Source organism: Euprymna scolopes, chromosome 27 (genome assembly GCF_053919585.1).
Source record: "Euprymna scolopes isolate OS-2025 chromosome 27, ASM5391958v1, whole genome shotgun sequence".
In the NCBI taxonomy this organism is placed as follows: Eukaryota; Metazoa; Mollusca; class Cephalopoda; order Sepiida; family Sepiolidae; genus Euprymna; species Euprymna scolopes.
Genome location: NC_136508.1, coordinates 71,926,568 through 71,941,028, shown reverse-complemented (window position 1 = coordinate 71,941,028; position 14,461 = coordinate 71,926,568). Strand labels below are relative to the sequence as shown.

The following is a 14,461-nucleotide window of genomic DNA, read 5'->3' as shown; positions in this document are numbered from 1 at the left end:
GATTAACTAATGGGAACACGGCATTTGACATATTCTGGAATGGAAATGTCGCCCTTGGAGTTGAAAAAGACAAGGATGGTGATTTAAATCATATGATGAAGAGCTCCTACTGGCATCACTTGAGAGACCTCTGTATTGTCGATTTACAAATTTTCATGAATAATTTGTCAACATATACGTCTTCAACAACATATGAATACTATTTGGAGATGAATCAATTTTCAACTTGAATTGTTTCAGATTCCATATTTGGAGCTTCACAATGGCATACAACAGGATCGTTATAACAAGCCCGTACACACATGGTCTCAATCTATCTTTCCTTCCCTGCCCCTCTTCCCCCCTCTCTCTCTCTCTCTCTCTCTCTCTCTATACATATATATATATATATATATATATCAAGGTATGAAGAGTGCATCGCTCCTAATGAATTAATTCGGTCACATGTATCAACCTGGAAATTTCTACGACTCGGTGCGCTACATACAGCGCCTAGTCTTTCCAAATTCTCCCCAGTCAAGAACTCCTTCCGCTTCCAGTCATCACCTGTAGCAATGCTGTCTTTTCGATATATCTAGGATTTCACCCTTCGTAATTGGATCATAAACTAATAACCAACATAATATTTCTCTTATTCCGAATCAAAAAATAAGTAACTCTCCCAATACTAACTCCGCTCCTTCTGGTTGGCGGCGCGCTAATATTTCCTATATTCCGCATTAACAGAATCTGCATGCTATACGAACACTAATGCATCATTAAAACATGGCGTTGTAATGATAACAGATTATGCTAGTATATAGACACACATACACACACACGCGCACACACACACACACATATATATATATATATTTATATATATATATATATATATATATATATATATATATATATATATATATATATATATATATATATATATATATATCGGGGGTACAGCATTTTATAACGGCTAAATACAGACCAAAAAGCATAATGAATTTAAAAAATAAAAACTGAAAATAAAGGTTAGCTAACCAGGTTTCGTTCCTCACTAATCAAAGCTAAATCGAGGAAAATCCGATTTAAAACAAACAAAAAAAGTCATGAATATGGCGAGTGTAGGAAAAAACAGAAATAAACGTGAGAAAAATTACATAGGGACTAAACTAAGTTAAAGAAGATTTTCTTTTTGCTTGCAAAGAGAAGGCCACAATTGACTTAATGAAAAGAGTAAAATTTTCAAATGATAGGGAGAGTGCGACTTACTAAGGATCGTAAATATCTTAGCATTGAAATTCATTGCACAGGCATGGTTATTAACAAGATGGTTGGAAATCGCAGAACCATACGTATTACTCAGAACATCACAGGGTGAAAAATTTGCATAACAAATCTTTGAAGGCACATGCTTTTTGCATAACAAAACTTTGAAGGCACATACGATGGTCGCCCAACATAGTGTGTACTGTAACTACATTTAAATAAATGAATAATATACTTATTATGGTGGGGGAAAGAACATCTTTGCGAATAGACGGCAACATAGGCCTAGTTGAAAAAAGCACACGCAGGTTGGATGGAAAATTAAATGTAATGTAGAGTGTTTAAATACCTTGTATTAAGCTCTTATTTATGCGATATAGCACTTTATTGATTTCTTTTCACTACATCCTTACGCAGTATATATATATATATATATATTTATTTAAATATATTTATATATATATTTAAATATATTTATATATATAAATATATTTATATATAAATATATTTATATATATATGAATATATTTATACATATAAATATATTTATAAATATATTTATACATATAAATATATCTATAAATATATTTATACATATAAATATATTTATACATGTAAATATATTTATATATATATATATTTAGATATATATATATATATATATAGATATAGATATATATGTATATATAAATATTCATATATATATATTTATATATAAATATATATATATATTCATATATATATATATTCATATATATATATATATATATATATATATATATATATATATATATATATATATATATATATATTCTTGTTGGTGAGGATCAATACGTTGGCTAGTTGTGTACAAACCCCAAGAGCAAAAGGAGCCATCTATCATGTCTGAAAATAACACAATGTTAAACGAGCGAGTTCGGTGATGAGCCGATGTAAGACGTACGCTCTCTTTCCATCACATGACCAAATGTCTATTGCCAGAAGTCTCCAAATTCAATTCGTACGGTTCACCACTTGCGGGCACAGGTCAACGAAGCTCTCGGCCATGGTCGCAGTGTTTGGTGTGGTTTAAATTGAGGGCCACATCATGCCAACTCACATCTTCGAAGTCGGCTTCAAGTCAAAACCAAAGTGTCCTTAGACGGGCTAAACAGTGTGTTGACCACCTGGTTTAATCAGATCACCGCTTGCAGCAGGGCTTGGCACCGGCACACAAGATAAAAGAGCCCCAGGCTTGGCTTCAGAAGAGTACTAGGTCTTAGTAATCTTCTCTCATTTGCCAACCTCCTACCCCGACTTGAGATCTTTGGACCTCTTTCTTGAATCAAACGTCGAGAACATCACCAATATTCACATCTCACAAGATTCAAGCAAGCATCATCGCCGCCAACAGCCGTGTATTCGCCGAGCTTCCGAGAGATGCGGATAAATGCTGAAGGGGGCTAAATTAATGGACGCCCGCGTTACTACGTTCTAAAATATTAAAAAACAAAAACAACTATAGTTTTCATTTTTTCTTTAAGGCGGCAAATTATCGTATATATATATATATATATATATATATATATATATATATATATATATATATAAATTGTGCGTGTGTGTGTCTTAACTCATTTTTTGTTCTTGTTTTCTAATTAAGTATAAAATATATTAATGAGAATTTCTAGATATAAACATATACTTAAGTGAGTTTTAGGATGTTAGTGGGATTATTTTTGCTAGAAGTCGCAATTTGCTAATGCGTCATATAAAAAGAATTCTATAATAATATAACTATGTAAAACCTGTTTCAGAATAAATCACTTTTTTGTCTTTAAAAAATGCATGAAAAACAATCTTTGTTCAAATCTTTTTAAATGTGAACACATCCGCGGCAATTACGGTACATATTAAGCACGTCCCATGTGTTTCCTTTCCAGTGCATCTCTATTTTCTTGTTCACTAGAAAATAACAAAGAATACAGACTGATTCGTCTAATTACGGGATTTTTTTTGTTATTTTCTAAAAATACAAATGGATATAATTTAAGGAGGTCTACTAAAAAATGGAGGTTTTTGTTTCATTTTGGAATACAGTTCAAAATAAAGTTTCTTTCAAATGGAGATTCATCGTTTTAGTAAATTAGAGCCCATAGTTTTGCTAAAGAAAATAAAGTATGACAATACGAATCCAATAAATAGAGAAAAAATACAAATATAAATAAAAACCGTTTTCTAAAGGATAGTCAAGAGATGAAAATAAAATTAAAAGCAGAAAATACTGAAAGTATGGGAACGAATGTAATTGATGAACGCATTTAGATAATGTGATGCCAATACATAACGGAAATAAAAAAACAGAATTATATGAATAAGTGGGAAATTAAAAAAAAAAATAACGTTATAAATAAAGTAAAATGAAATCAAAATAAAGGAAAAATAGTGAGCTTTAAAAACATAGATACAACTCAAATAAACGCTAATATTATTATTGAACTTAATAGGATTCATCACATAAGCCATCAGCAAATAATTTTCCTTGGATTCTAGATGAAAACAAATCCTCCAGATTTTTAGCATCCAACTCTTTTCTTTTATACATTTGCTTACAAATATGCGTTATGTCAGCGGCCTTGTATCATTGATCGATAACGAATATGGGTTTACACTTGCATCTGGGTTACAATAAGCCTAACCCTTCACGACTATTAAGTTTGGTTCCAGTGGATGCCGACATAACACATTTTAAAGGAGCGGTTAACTAACAATCATACGGCACTCCGTTTCAACTAGACACGTTGGGTTAGTGTTGATTTATGCTCGGTTTGCGTATGGAGCTCAGGCATATTATCTTCGCATTCAAGTGTGTTCCCTAATAGATCAGCCTATTGCCTCATAGATGTATGTTCTCTGAATTCCAATCTCTTATTTATTTTCCGACGTTTTTCTGAATTGTACTTACTCTTCTTTTTCTTCTTCTTCTTCTTCTTCTTCTTCTTCTTCTTCTTCTTCTTCTTATTATTATTATTATTATTATTATTATTATTATTATTATTAACGTCATTTCGACTTTCTCCATTTCTATTAAATCAATGACTATTTTCTTTCCTTGCTTCGCTTTTCTCTCCTTTATATATTCGTCGTGTGATCTTCAGACAGCAAAATCTACGATATATTAAAATTTTTCTTTCGTATTTATAATTGTGACATGCTGGAATTCTGCTTTATCTGATTGTGCATCCATGTCCCATAGGACTTATGGTTTTGTGTTATTTAGTACTGCTGCAGGTTTCTTCTTTTACCACTTTTATGTGTGTTCAATATACCTGTTTACATACTTCCCAGTGTACTGTCTTTCAAAGTTGATCATAGTAATTCTCATATGCGTTTTGGACTAGTTTGCTCCATTTTTTTTATTTATCGTTTCGTCCCTTTATCCACACAGTTTGCATTTATTGTTTTTTTGTGTTCTGTATAATTTAATTTATTAGGGCGTAATATTGTGCGGCTGGTATTAAAAATACGGTTTCTCTAGGAAAGATATTCTATTTGATTGCAATGTTCACGTATTTACGAAAGACTTATATTCTGTTAATGTTTTAATCGTCTGTGTAGCTGCTTCTTTTTCAATGTTTTATTTTTCTGTCATACGTCTTGTTTGTTCTGTTTTGTTCGTCTGTGCTGCATTTTTTACGCGATGATTATCCATATCTGTGTTTTAATTATGTATTTTCCTTGTACTTTTTTCTGGTAATTCACACAGTGTTCTGTACAAACCAGTCCTTTGAACATAGATTCAGTCAACATTATCATATCGATGCTGTACCTTGTGCATGAACATAAGATCCCTCTGGTTGAGATTTCGCTGTTCTTGTTTTTAAGTTAAATCTATTAAATGTCTAACCTATCTAACAAGTGGGACTGCCCATATGATATACCATTTATTAGTGGGTAGTGTATTTTCTAGAGGTTGTCTTGTTCTTTTTAAGGATTCTTTTTCTTTTATCTCTTAGTTCTGTCGATTGACAAATAAATTGGACGTATGAATAAGACTTTTTTTTTAATAAAATGTTTGTTTATAAGACTCATACTTCTACTCTAGATAATGATGATGATAACAAATTTCACACATTATTTCACAAATAAATGGACATAGGAATAAGACGAAAGCAAAAATCCAACTGATTTGTATTTAAAAAAATTCCAGGCGTCTTTAATACTGATCAGTTGGATTTTTGTTTTCGTCTGATTCTTACGTCCATTTATTTGTGAAATAATGTGTGGAATTAGTTATCATCATCATTATCTACAGCAAAAGTGCGAGCCTTATGATCAACCTTTTTATTAAAAAAAAAAGTCCGTGTCTTTTTAATACAATATATGAGGGTATGTTTATAGATATGTACGTGTATATGGGTGTATGTGTATGTATGTATATATATATATATGTATGGGTGTATGCATATATATGTATGTATACCAATTACCGCCACCCATGTCATGTCCGCTTGAGCGTGTGACTTCGCCTGCAGGATTAAAAATGTCATTTTCGGCCTCATGGACTTTCAGGGTCGAGGGGGGGAACTCGTCTGACAAGACGTTGCAATCAATAAATATGTATGCCTATGTATATATATATATATATATATATATATATATATATATATATATATATATATATATATATATACTTATTTACATGTATATATGCGGGTATATGTATGTATGTATATATATGTATATATATACATCTATATATATATATATATATATATATATATATATATCAGGTCATGTCATATGCTACTGCTACCATGTTAACCAGTACTACCTGCCTCATGGTCGGGTCACCGGCGACTAAACCGTTTCCCCCACCAGACTTGTCTGGTGAGCACGGATGCTAGTCTCCCTGAATGTTTAAAGACAAGACCGTTCAAAGGACGAATGAACCCTATTCGGCGCCAACGACCAACTTGCACCGTGTATATTTGTGTGTATCTATATATGTATTGGGTGAAGGCAACCTTTCTAGGAGAAATAAATCTCTGATTTAAAAACAAAACATAAAGCGGGAGATCAGCACACGCATTAAGCTGGCCTGCAGTTTAATGTGTTGCTGATTATCTTGCTCTTGCTTGTTGCTGGATCTACATATTTTGAACCGAGATAGAGATTCAGTTTCGTACAAAGCTAAAACTCTCTAGCATCATCTTTGTATAGATACTCCCTCAGATAATTGGGCTCATGGACTTAAAGTGTCCGAGTTAGTGGCACTCGTCTGACAAGACGTTGTATTCATCGTATATATATATATATATATATATATATATATATATATATATATATATATATATATATATATAAATGTGAACGTGTTTGTGTCTGTGTGTGTGTATGTGTACATTTCCCTACGCAATAACTGTCAATTTTTAGACCACAGACTCGAAATTGATATATAGGGTACTGAGATTTGGGAAAATCGATGTGATTGGTTTTTCGCCAGAAGTTTGGTGATTAAGGGGTCAACGTTCAATGATTTGCCCTTTGAGAACTCTACCACACCTCCGACAATTTTGGGTCTACGCACTTGAAATCTTAGATATAGGTTCCTTGGACATGGATCTAACTTAATAACTTGATTTAAGCCCAAAACAATGAATTTTAAGTGGTCATAATATGGGTCAAAGTTTAAAAAAATGACCTCTGCGGTCTCTTCAAAATTACTCAGACAATTTCTGGTCTAAATATTTGAAATTTTACATAAAAGGTATACAAAGATAGGGCAAGCTTTTTCATCAGTTTGGGTCGAAAATTTTTAGTTTCCAATATATAAATGTATGTATGTATATGTTTGCATGTCTGTCTAAAACTTTCAATAGAGGCGACGGATTTTACGAAGATCAATATCGTTTTAAAGTTCGACCTTCTTACGACAAATATCGAAAAATTGGCTAAAAACATTAATATCTTCCCCTTCAACTAGGCACTTTTCTACAGGGGGGGTCACTTTTCCGGCGATATTTTTTAAAGTTAACCTCTCCTTTAGATTGGCAAGCCTTAATTTAAAAAAAAATGTCGCTTCTGGTTTTGCTGTGGTCGTAACATCATAAACGTTAGGTTCTACACCGTTCTTTTCCTGCCTTGCGATACGGGTTCGATCCTGCTTTCCTATTACCACTTTTTTTGTATTTTTGCTCAACATACACATCAAAACAACCGGTCAACGCATGTCTGTAATGCTGATATATATATATATATATATATATATATATATATATATGTATACATATATATACACATATATATATACATATATATACACATATATATACATATATATACATATATATATGCATATATACATATATATACATATAAATATATATACATATATATTCATATATATATACATATATATATACATATATATACATATATATATATATACATATATATATGCATATATATATACATATATATATATACATATATATACATATATATATATATATATACATACATATATATACATATATATATACATATATATACATACATTCATATATACATATATATATACATACATTCATATATATACATATACATATATATAAATATACATATATATACATATACATATATATATACATATACATATACGTATATATATACATATACATATACACACATATATATACATATAAATATATATATATATATGCATATACATATATATATACATGTATATACATATATATATACATATACACACGTATATATATACATATACATATATATATGCATATACATATACACACATATATATACATATATATATATATATATATATATATAAACGGATTAAATATTTAAATAGAGAAAATAGGAAAGGTCGGATCAAAAGGAGAATTGCATCAAAGGAGATAGACAGTAAAATATAAGATAGATTTAAAGTAAATATGAATCTGATAATTACAAACAATAGTATCAGTAGTAGCAGATAACCAGAACAAAGGAAATATATAATAAAAAGATTACCATAAAATGCATGAAAATGAGAAAAACACAATACATATTGTAAAAAATAACAATAAAGACAGCTAAAAAAAATAATGAGTATTTTATGCAAGAATTAAAAAAGATAACAGACACATAAAAAGAGAGAGGAGAGAACTTACAATGAAAGCAGAGAAATAACATGAACCAAAATTAAAGAAGCAGAGCGAGAAGGTATAGTATATAAGGTTAGAACATCAGGGACTATAGCGAAGGAAAGGAACTATTTTTTTGAAATAATTGTAAAATAAAAGTGAAAGAAAAAAAATGAACCTTTAAAAATAAAATATACGGGAAAATTAAGTTATTACGATCATTAAAATAAGAAACAAAATAAAGTTCGGAAATAATTCAAATGAAAAATTCAAATAAGGCAGTCAGCATATAAAGGAAGTAAATACATGAAAATAAGTTATCAAAACAAATGTAGGAAAAATATGTACATCATAAAAAATAAACAATCGACAGCAGCGTTCGTGAAAAGTGCATATGAAAACAATTAGAGATTAAGAAAAAATACGGTAAAAGAATTGAATAGAAAATGGAATAAAGATTTTGGACTAAAACAATAAGACAAAAAATAAGTTACTAGGGAAAGAAGAATAGTAATATAAATTATCAATTATGTATAACTTAGAAAATCTTTTTTAAAAAACTTTCCAAAAAAATGCATATTCGTATATAAGAAAAGGAAACTGATATATTCATAAAAGTATTCGTCGATGGGCAGAAATCAGAATCTCACACTATTTACATTGGAGGCCCTCAGGGTTTCATTTCTTGTCATAAGTCTCTTCTTTAGTGTCAGCAATGAACTCCCAAATAAAAAAAAATGCTTAGATCATTGCAGACCTAATGCAGAAGATTTGACTATCCATGGCATCATTTAAAAGGACGATAATGACCAAGTCCTTTCTGACTCTTTCTCTTCTTATCTTGAGCACGTGATACAACGTTTTAATTTGAATGCATCTAAAATAAAGCTTCTTTCTTTTCATCATAATTGCTCTGACTCCCTACCCCAATTGAAATTAATTGCTTTTCCCTTAAGGAAGCACCATTTCTTGACAAGCTTCTTTGACGTAATCCATACCGGATCTAATAGGAACATACATATTAATTTTGTTAATCGCTGGAACAAATAGTTGGATCATCTTACGATTTCAGCAGATATCTCAATGCAAATGCAATTTTCTATCTGTAGAATAGCCAAGTACGTCATAAAATTGAATACTGTTACCACATCTTGGCAGATTCCGCTCGGCACTTCATCTCTTGCTATGATAGAGTTTTAAACCGGCTTCGCAAAATAGTAAGCGATACCTTTTTCTCTTCCTTGCCATCTATTTCACATAGAAGAAACGTTAGGGGCCCGCTTTTGTCCTGTCGTTATGTTCCAAGTGCTTCTCTCAGATTCAATCTTTGGTCCCCCCTCGTAAAACTTTCACAAAATGCACTTGACCAGCTAAAATAACAATCATTATTTATCTCCATTCTTTTTCTCTGCATAGATATTAACACAGATTATATTTTTAAAAAAATTCGGATTTTCTCAAAATGTCTGCATGTAAAAATATATTCTATTGGCCTGCTTTCCGACAGATTAAAATATGGCAGATTTCAAGTCCGATGTAAACTAGTCTTTTGTAAGCGATCCTCTTAAATAATCTAACATTTTACCCAATTCATACTATTAACGATTAATGAACCACAATAAATTATTAAACTTTTACCCTTGAGTGATCTGTGTCTTGATAAGTGGTTACAACCTTGTAATATAAACATGAGAAATAGAAGAGAAATACTTATTGAAAAAAAGAAGGAGGAAAAGTGTTAAATAAATGCCAGAAATAAATTAAAGCTTAAATAAAAGTCGCATAATATAGGATACAAGTAATAATTACAAAAACGGAAAAAGGAACAAATACAAATATAACAAAGAAAAACAGTCGAGAAAAAGTAGAAATCGTTAGTGTTCAAATCTAAAGTACGAATAAAAAGTAACAGGACATTAAAGAAAAACATCCATAGAGCTAAGGTGAAAAAAAATTAAGAGGAATGAGGAAAACTTAAGCTAACCAGAAAAAAACGAAAGAATGGAATTAATTATAAATACTAACTAATAAACAATGCAACTATAACATATATCAAAAGACACGAATATGAAAAGAACAATTATATAAAAAAGGCATAAAAGGCAAACGAATCTAGAGCAAACAGAAAACCATTATTTTATTCATGTCCATTCCAGAAGGTTAAATGCCAGCTTTTTGACATAGGAATCACCACTTATCAGGGGCCAGAGGCCACTCGAGTATAAGAGTTAAAATGTGTACAGTAGTCAATTGGACGATATAGTAATCGTTAGTAATGGAAATTCGGTATATTTGTTAACAAGTTGAACGGCTTATCAAGAACTTATTTGCGTCGGACTTGAAGACAGCCGTATTGTAGTTAGCTGGAAAGCAGGAAAACGGAAGACCGTTCAACAGGTGTACAGTTCTAAGAAAGAAACTTTGTTCATGGAGTCTACGTTTAGGTTTAGGCATAGATAAAGCGTGGAGGGAAGTATTGAAAGTGTTTTCAGTTAGACGAGTGTTTCTTGTGAATGTTTGGCGAGGGGAAACCATGGATTGGAGCTCAGTCGAGCACTTGGCATGAAAATAATGATAAAGCAGAGAAAACTCCCATTATCTCTTCTGTGAGAAAGAGTTCGTAGGGAAGAGAAAAGGACATCTACGAGGCTACATAATCTATTTTGAACTCTATCAAGGCAGGATAATACTTTTCTAGTAGCCCCTGCTCAGATGTGGCGACAGTACTCCGTCCTTGGACGTACGTGGCTCTTGTGAACATGCTTCCCTTAAATGACGTGTATGAAAACTTAACAAAGTCAGGTACACCGTTCATGTATTTAAACGCTTATAAAATCGGATAATTATGATTGAATAACAAAAATAAGAAAAAAAGAAAGATGCGAACAAATAAACTAAAAAGGCATTGTATTAAAATATAAAGTTCGAAAACAGAATAATAATTAAACATGTAAAAGAATTATAAAATCAGTATCTTAGGAATATGTTGTGAACGTTGAAGCAATTACAGAGAAGCAAGAAACACGTTACATGGAAGAGAAAAACGAAATAAAATGTCCACATTTCTTTGGATTCGTCGAACTACAGATTTCAGCTTCACTGTTACTTCACAACGTTTCGTAATATAACCTCTGTACTTCTTTAGGTGTATGTTCTTGCACTTAAGAATATTATTGTCAAACTCGGGAATTTGCATGGAATATAAAAAGGAAGACTATACTAAACTTACGAGGGTAGCATGACTTAACTAGAATTCCATGAGTCATGATTGGATTAAGACTGCAATACATTGACCGGACGAAGCTCAGAATACAATCACAAATCATTCAAAATTATAGACATTGATGCCTGGCGACGCGCGTACCATGACTCATAACTGGGTGAAGGATTCGTTCTACCCAGTAATGTCTGACGGAACGAGAGCATAAAGATTAAACAAGACCTTTGTTTAAAATTGCATAGAAGTTTCTAGTTCGACAGAAAGATTCCCGAGTTCGTAAAAAGCATCTGAAAAATGTCGGATGTCAAAACCACCGAAACGTTGTGAAGCACAGCAGTCCGAAAGATCTAAATAATACGAAGAATTAAAACACCGGCAAAAATATCAGAAAGAGGAAAAAAAATTCTGATTGAGAGAAACTCACTTGAAAGAAAGTAAAATAGAAATGCTACTCTAGTGCAGGCACCGACAAAAATGATGAAACCTACAAACAGAAAATATTTTTTAAGACTAGAACCATAAACGGTTCATGGCGTCCTATAGATGCATTCGTACAGCACACTCGAGAACAGATACAGCGGCAGTTTGCTCAGTTGTACTGGAGTTCTTGCTTTCAATTCTCGCTTTGTTAAACGCTATGGAAAAAAACACAAAAACAAAATAAAATTTCCGTATGATGTGGATTTTTTAAACTTCTGTTTTCATATTCAGTGTCATCTCCAAAAGGTTTCGTTGGATGAAACAGGCGAGCTTATTCAGATGTTTCGTGTCGCACTTGGGAATATGTATCTAAAACTGATGAGTCGTAAATAAAATAAACAAAATACGTGTCAATGGAGGATTACATTTTGTAATATAAATATTTGTAAAGAAAACAAAATGAAATGTATATGTATACACACAACATTTAATATCTATAGGGACCCCTAATATATTTATTTTACACGAGTCTTGGAATCGAAACTGGACGGCCCCTATCTATTGTGACTAGTATCAGTTCACCGTTGCGAAAGACCTTAAGGTCTGCCGTTTTCAACCGGGCAATAAGCGATGAACTTGCTTCTCCAGACAAGCACTAGGAGAGAGGACCTGGTCTGCCAATCGCCATCTAATTAAACCAGGGGATCAGCACACTCTTCAGTACATGCAACTACACTTTTGTCTTGACTTTCAAGCTGACGTCGAAGATATGAGGTGGCATGATATGGCACTCACTAGAAAGCATAACAACGACCATAATATGACAGATTTTCGTTTTTAGTTGTGGCAATGTCCTGTAGTCATAACTTGGATCAGTAGAGATAATGAGTTGTCCAGCGGCGCATCTCCGATCAAGCTCGTTGAAGATTGCGCCACTTTCACACATGATAGAAGGTTCCTCGGGATCTTGTGATTTGTACACAGCTGGCAGACAAATGGATGGTCTGCAACAACAAAGGAAACCCGGTTTCATCAAACGTGAATGGAATCATGCTGTTTTTTGCAGGGCGAAAATTTGTTGTTCCATTTTGTATAATGAGTAAAATACCACATACAGAACTATTCATTTCGAACGCACATATTTATTACTAAAAACCTACTTTTGATATTATCCAAATATTTTATACAATGTCTTGAAAATTATATTTAAAATTCAAAAGACAGCCATCTAAAGTCAGGTGTATTCAAGATAGTAGAATTATAAATTTCGCGCCGATTCTTTAACAAATCATGTCCTGTAAATATAATATGAAATGTCTTTGTGCTCGTTTTATTATATTTTTGCTAATGCAAAGGTAATATTGAGATTTGATTCGAAATGAATGTATGCTGGCTTAAAAACACCGCTTTCTTAAATAATCTAAAGCGGACACATGTATTAATATATACAGGCAAAACACTCTGTTTCTTTAAATCGAGTAGAATTATGCTCACCTTGTTATTTGACACTTATTATACATCACGCGAGTTAAATGGGTGAATACAGAAAGAAACAACGACAATACAATAATTATCCCTTTCTTATATATAATGTACATCTATTTATGTATATAGGGACGTATATATGTGTATATATATATATATATATATATATATATATATATATATATATATATATATATATATAGGTATGTCAGGTCATGTCATATGCTACTGGTACCATGTAACCCAGTACTACCTGCGTGATGGTCGGGTCACCGGCAACTAAACTGGTTCCCCCACAAGACTTGTTTGGTGAGGAGGGCGGCTAGTCTCCCTGGAGGATTAAAAACAAGACCTTCCAAAGGGCGAATGAACTCTTTTTCTGGGTCAACGGTCAACTAGCACCGTGTATATTTTGTGTGTGTGTGTATATGTTTATTGGGGTGGAGAGGGATCCCGTAAGCCGTGGTGAAGGCAACTTTTCTAGGAGAAGCAAATCTCTGATTAAAAAAAACAATAAAGCGGGAGACCAGTACCCGCATTAAGCTGGTCTGCAGTTAAATTTGTTGCTGGCAATCTTGCTCTTGCTTGCTGCTGGATCTCAACATTTTTAACCGAGAGAGAGAGACTTAGCTGTCGTACAGAGCTAAGACTCTGTAACATCATCTTTGTATAGATTCTCACTCAGGCATTTGGGCTCATGGATTTTAAATGTCTGAGAGAGTGGCACTCGTCTGGCAAGACGTTGCAATCATCATCATATATAGGTACGTATATATATGTATATATATGTATCTGTATATATATATGTTTATATGTATGTATTTATATATATATATATATATGTACACAAATATATATATATGTACATATATATGTATATACGCATATTTATATGTATGTACACATACATATGTACATACATATACATGTGTATATACATATATATATGTATATA

The 14,461-nt window shown here is 32.0% G+C and overlaps 1 protein-coding gene across 1 annotated transcript in view; it reads left to right on the top strand.

The window, feature by feature from the left end:
• Positions 1 to 14,461, top strand: part of LOC145248915 (sex peptide receptor-like) — a 1,158,544-nt gene that overhangs the window by 29,756 nt on the left and 1,114,327 nt on the right. The gene's annotated exons all lie outside the window — the stretch shown is intronic.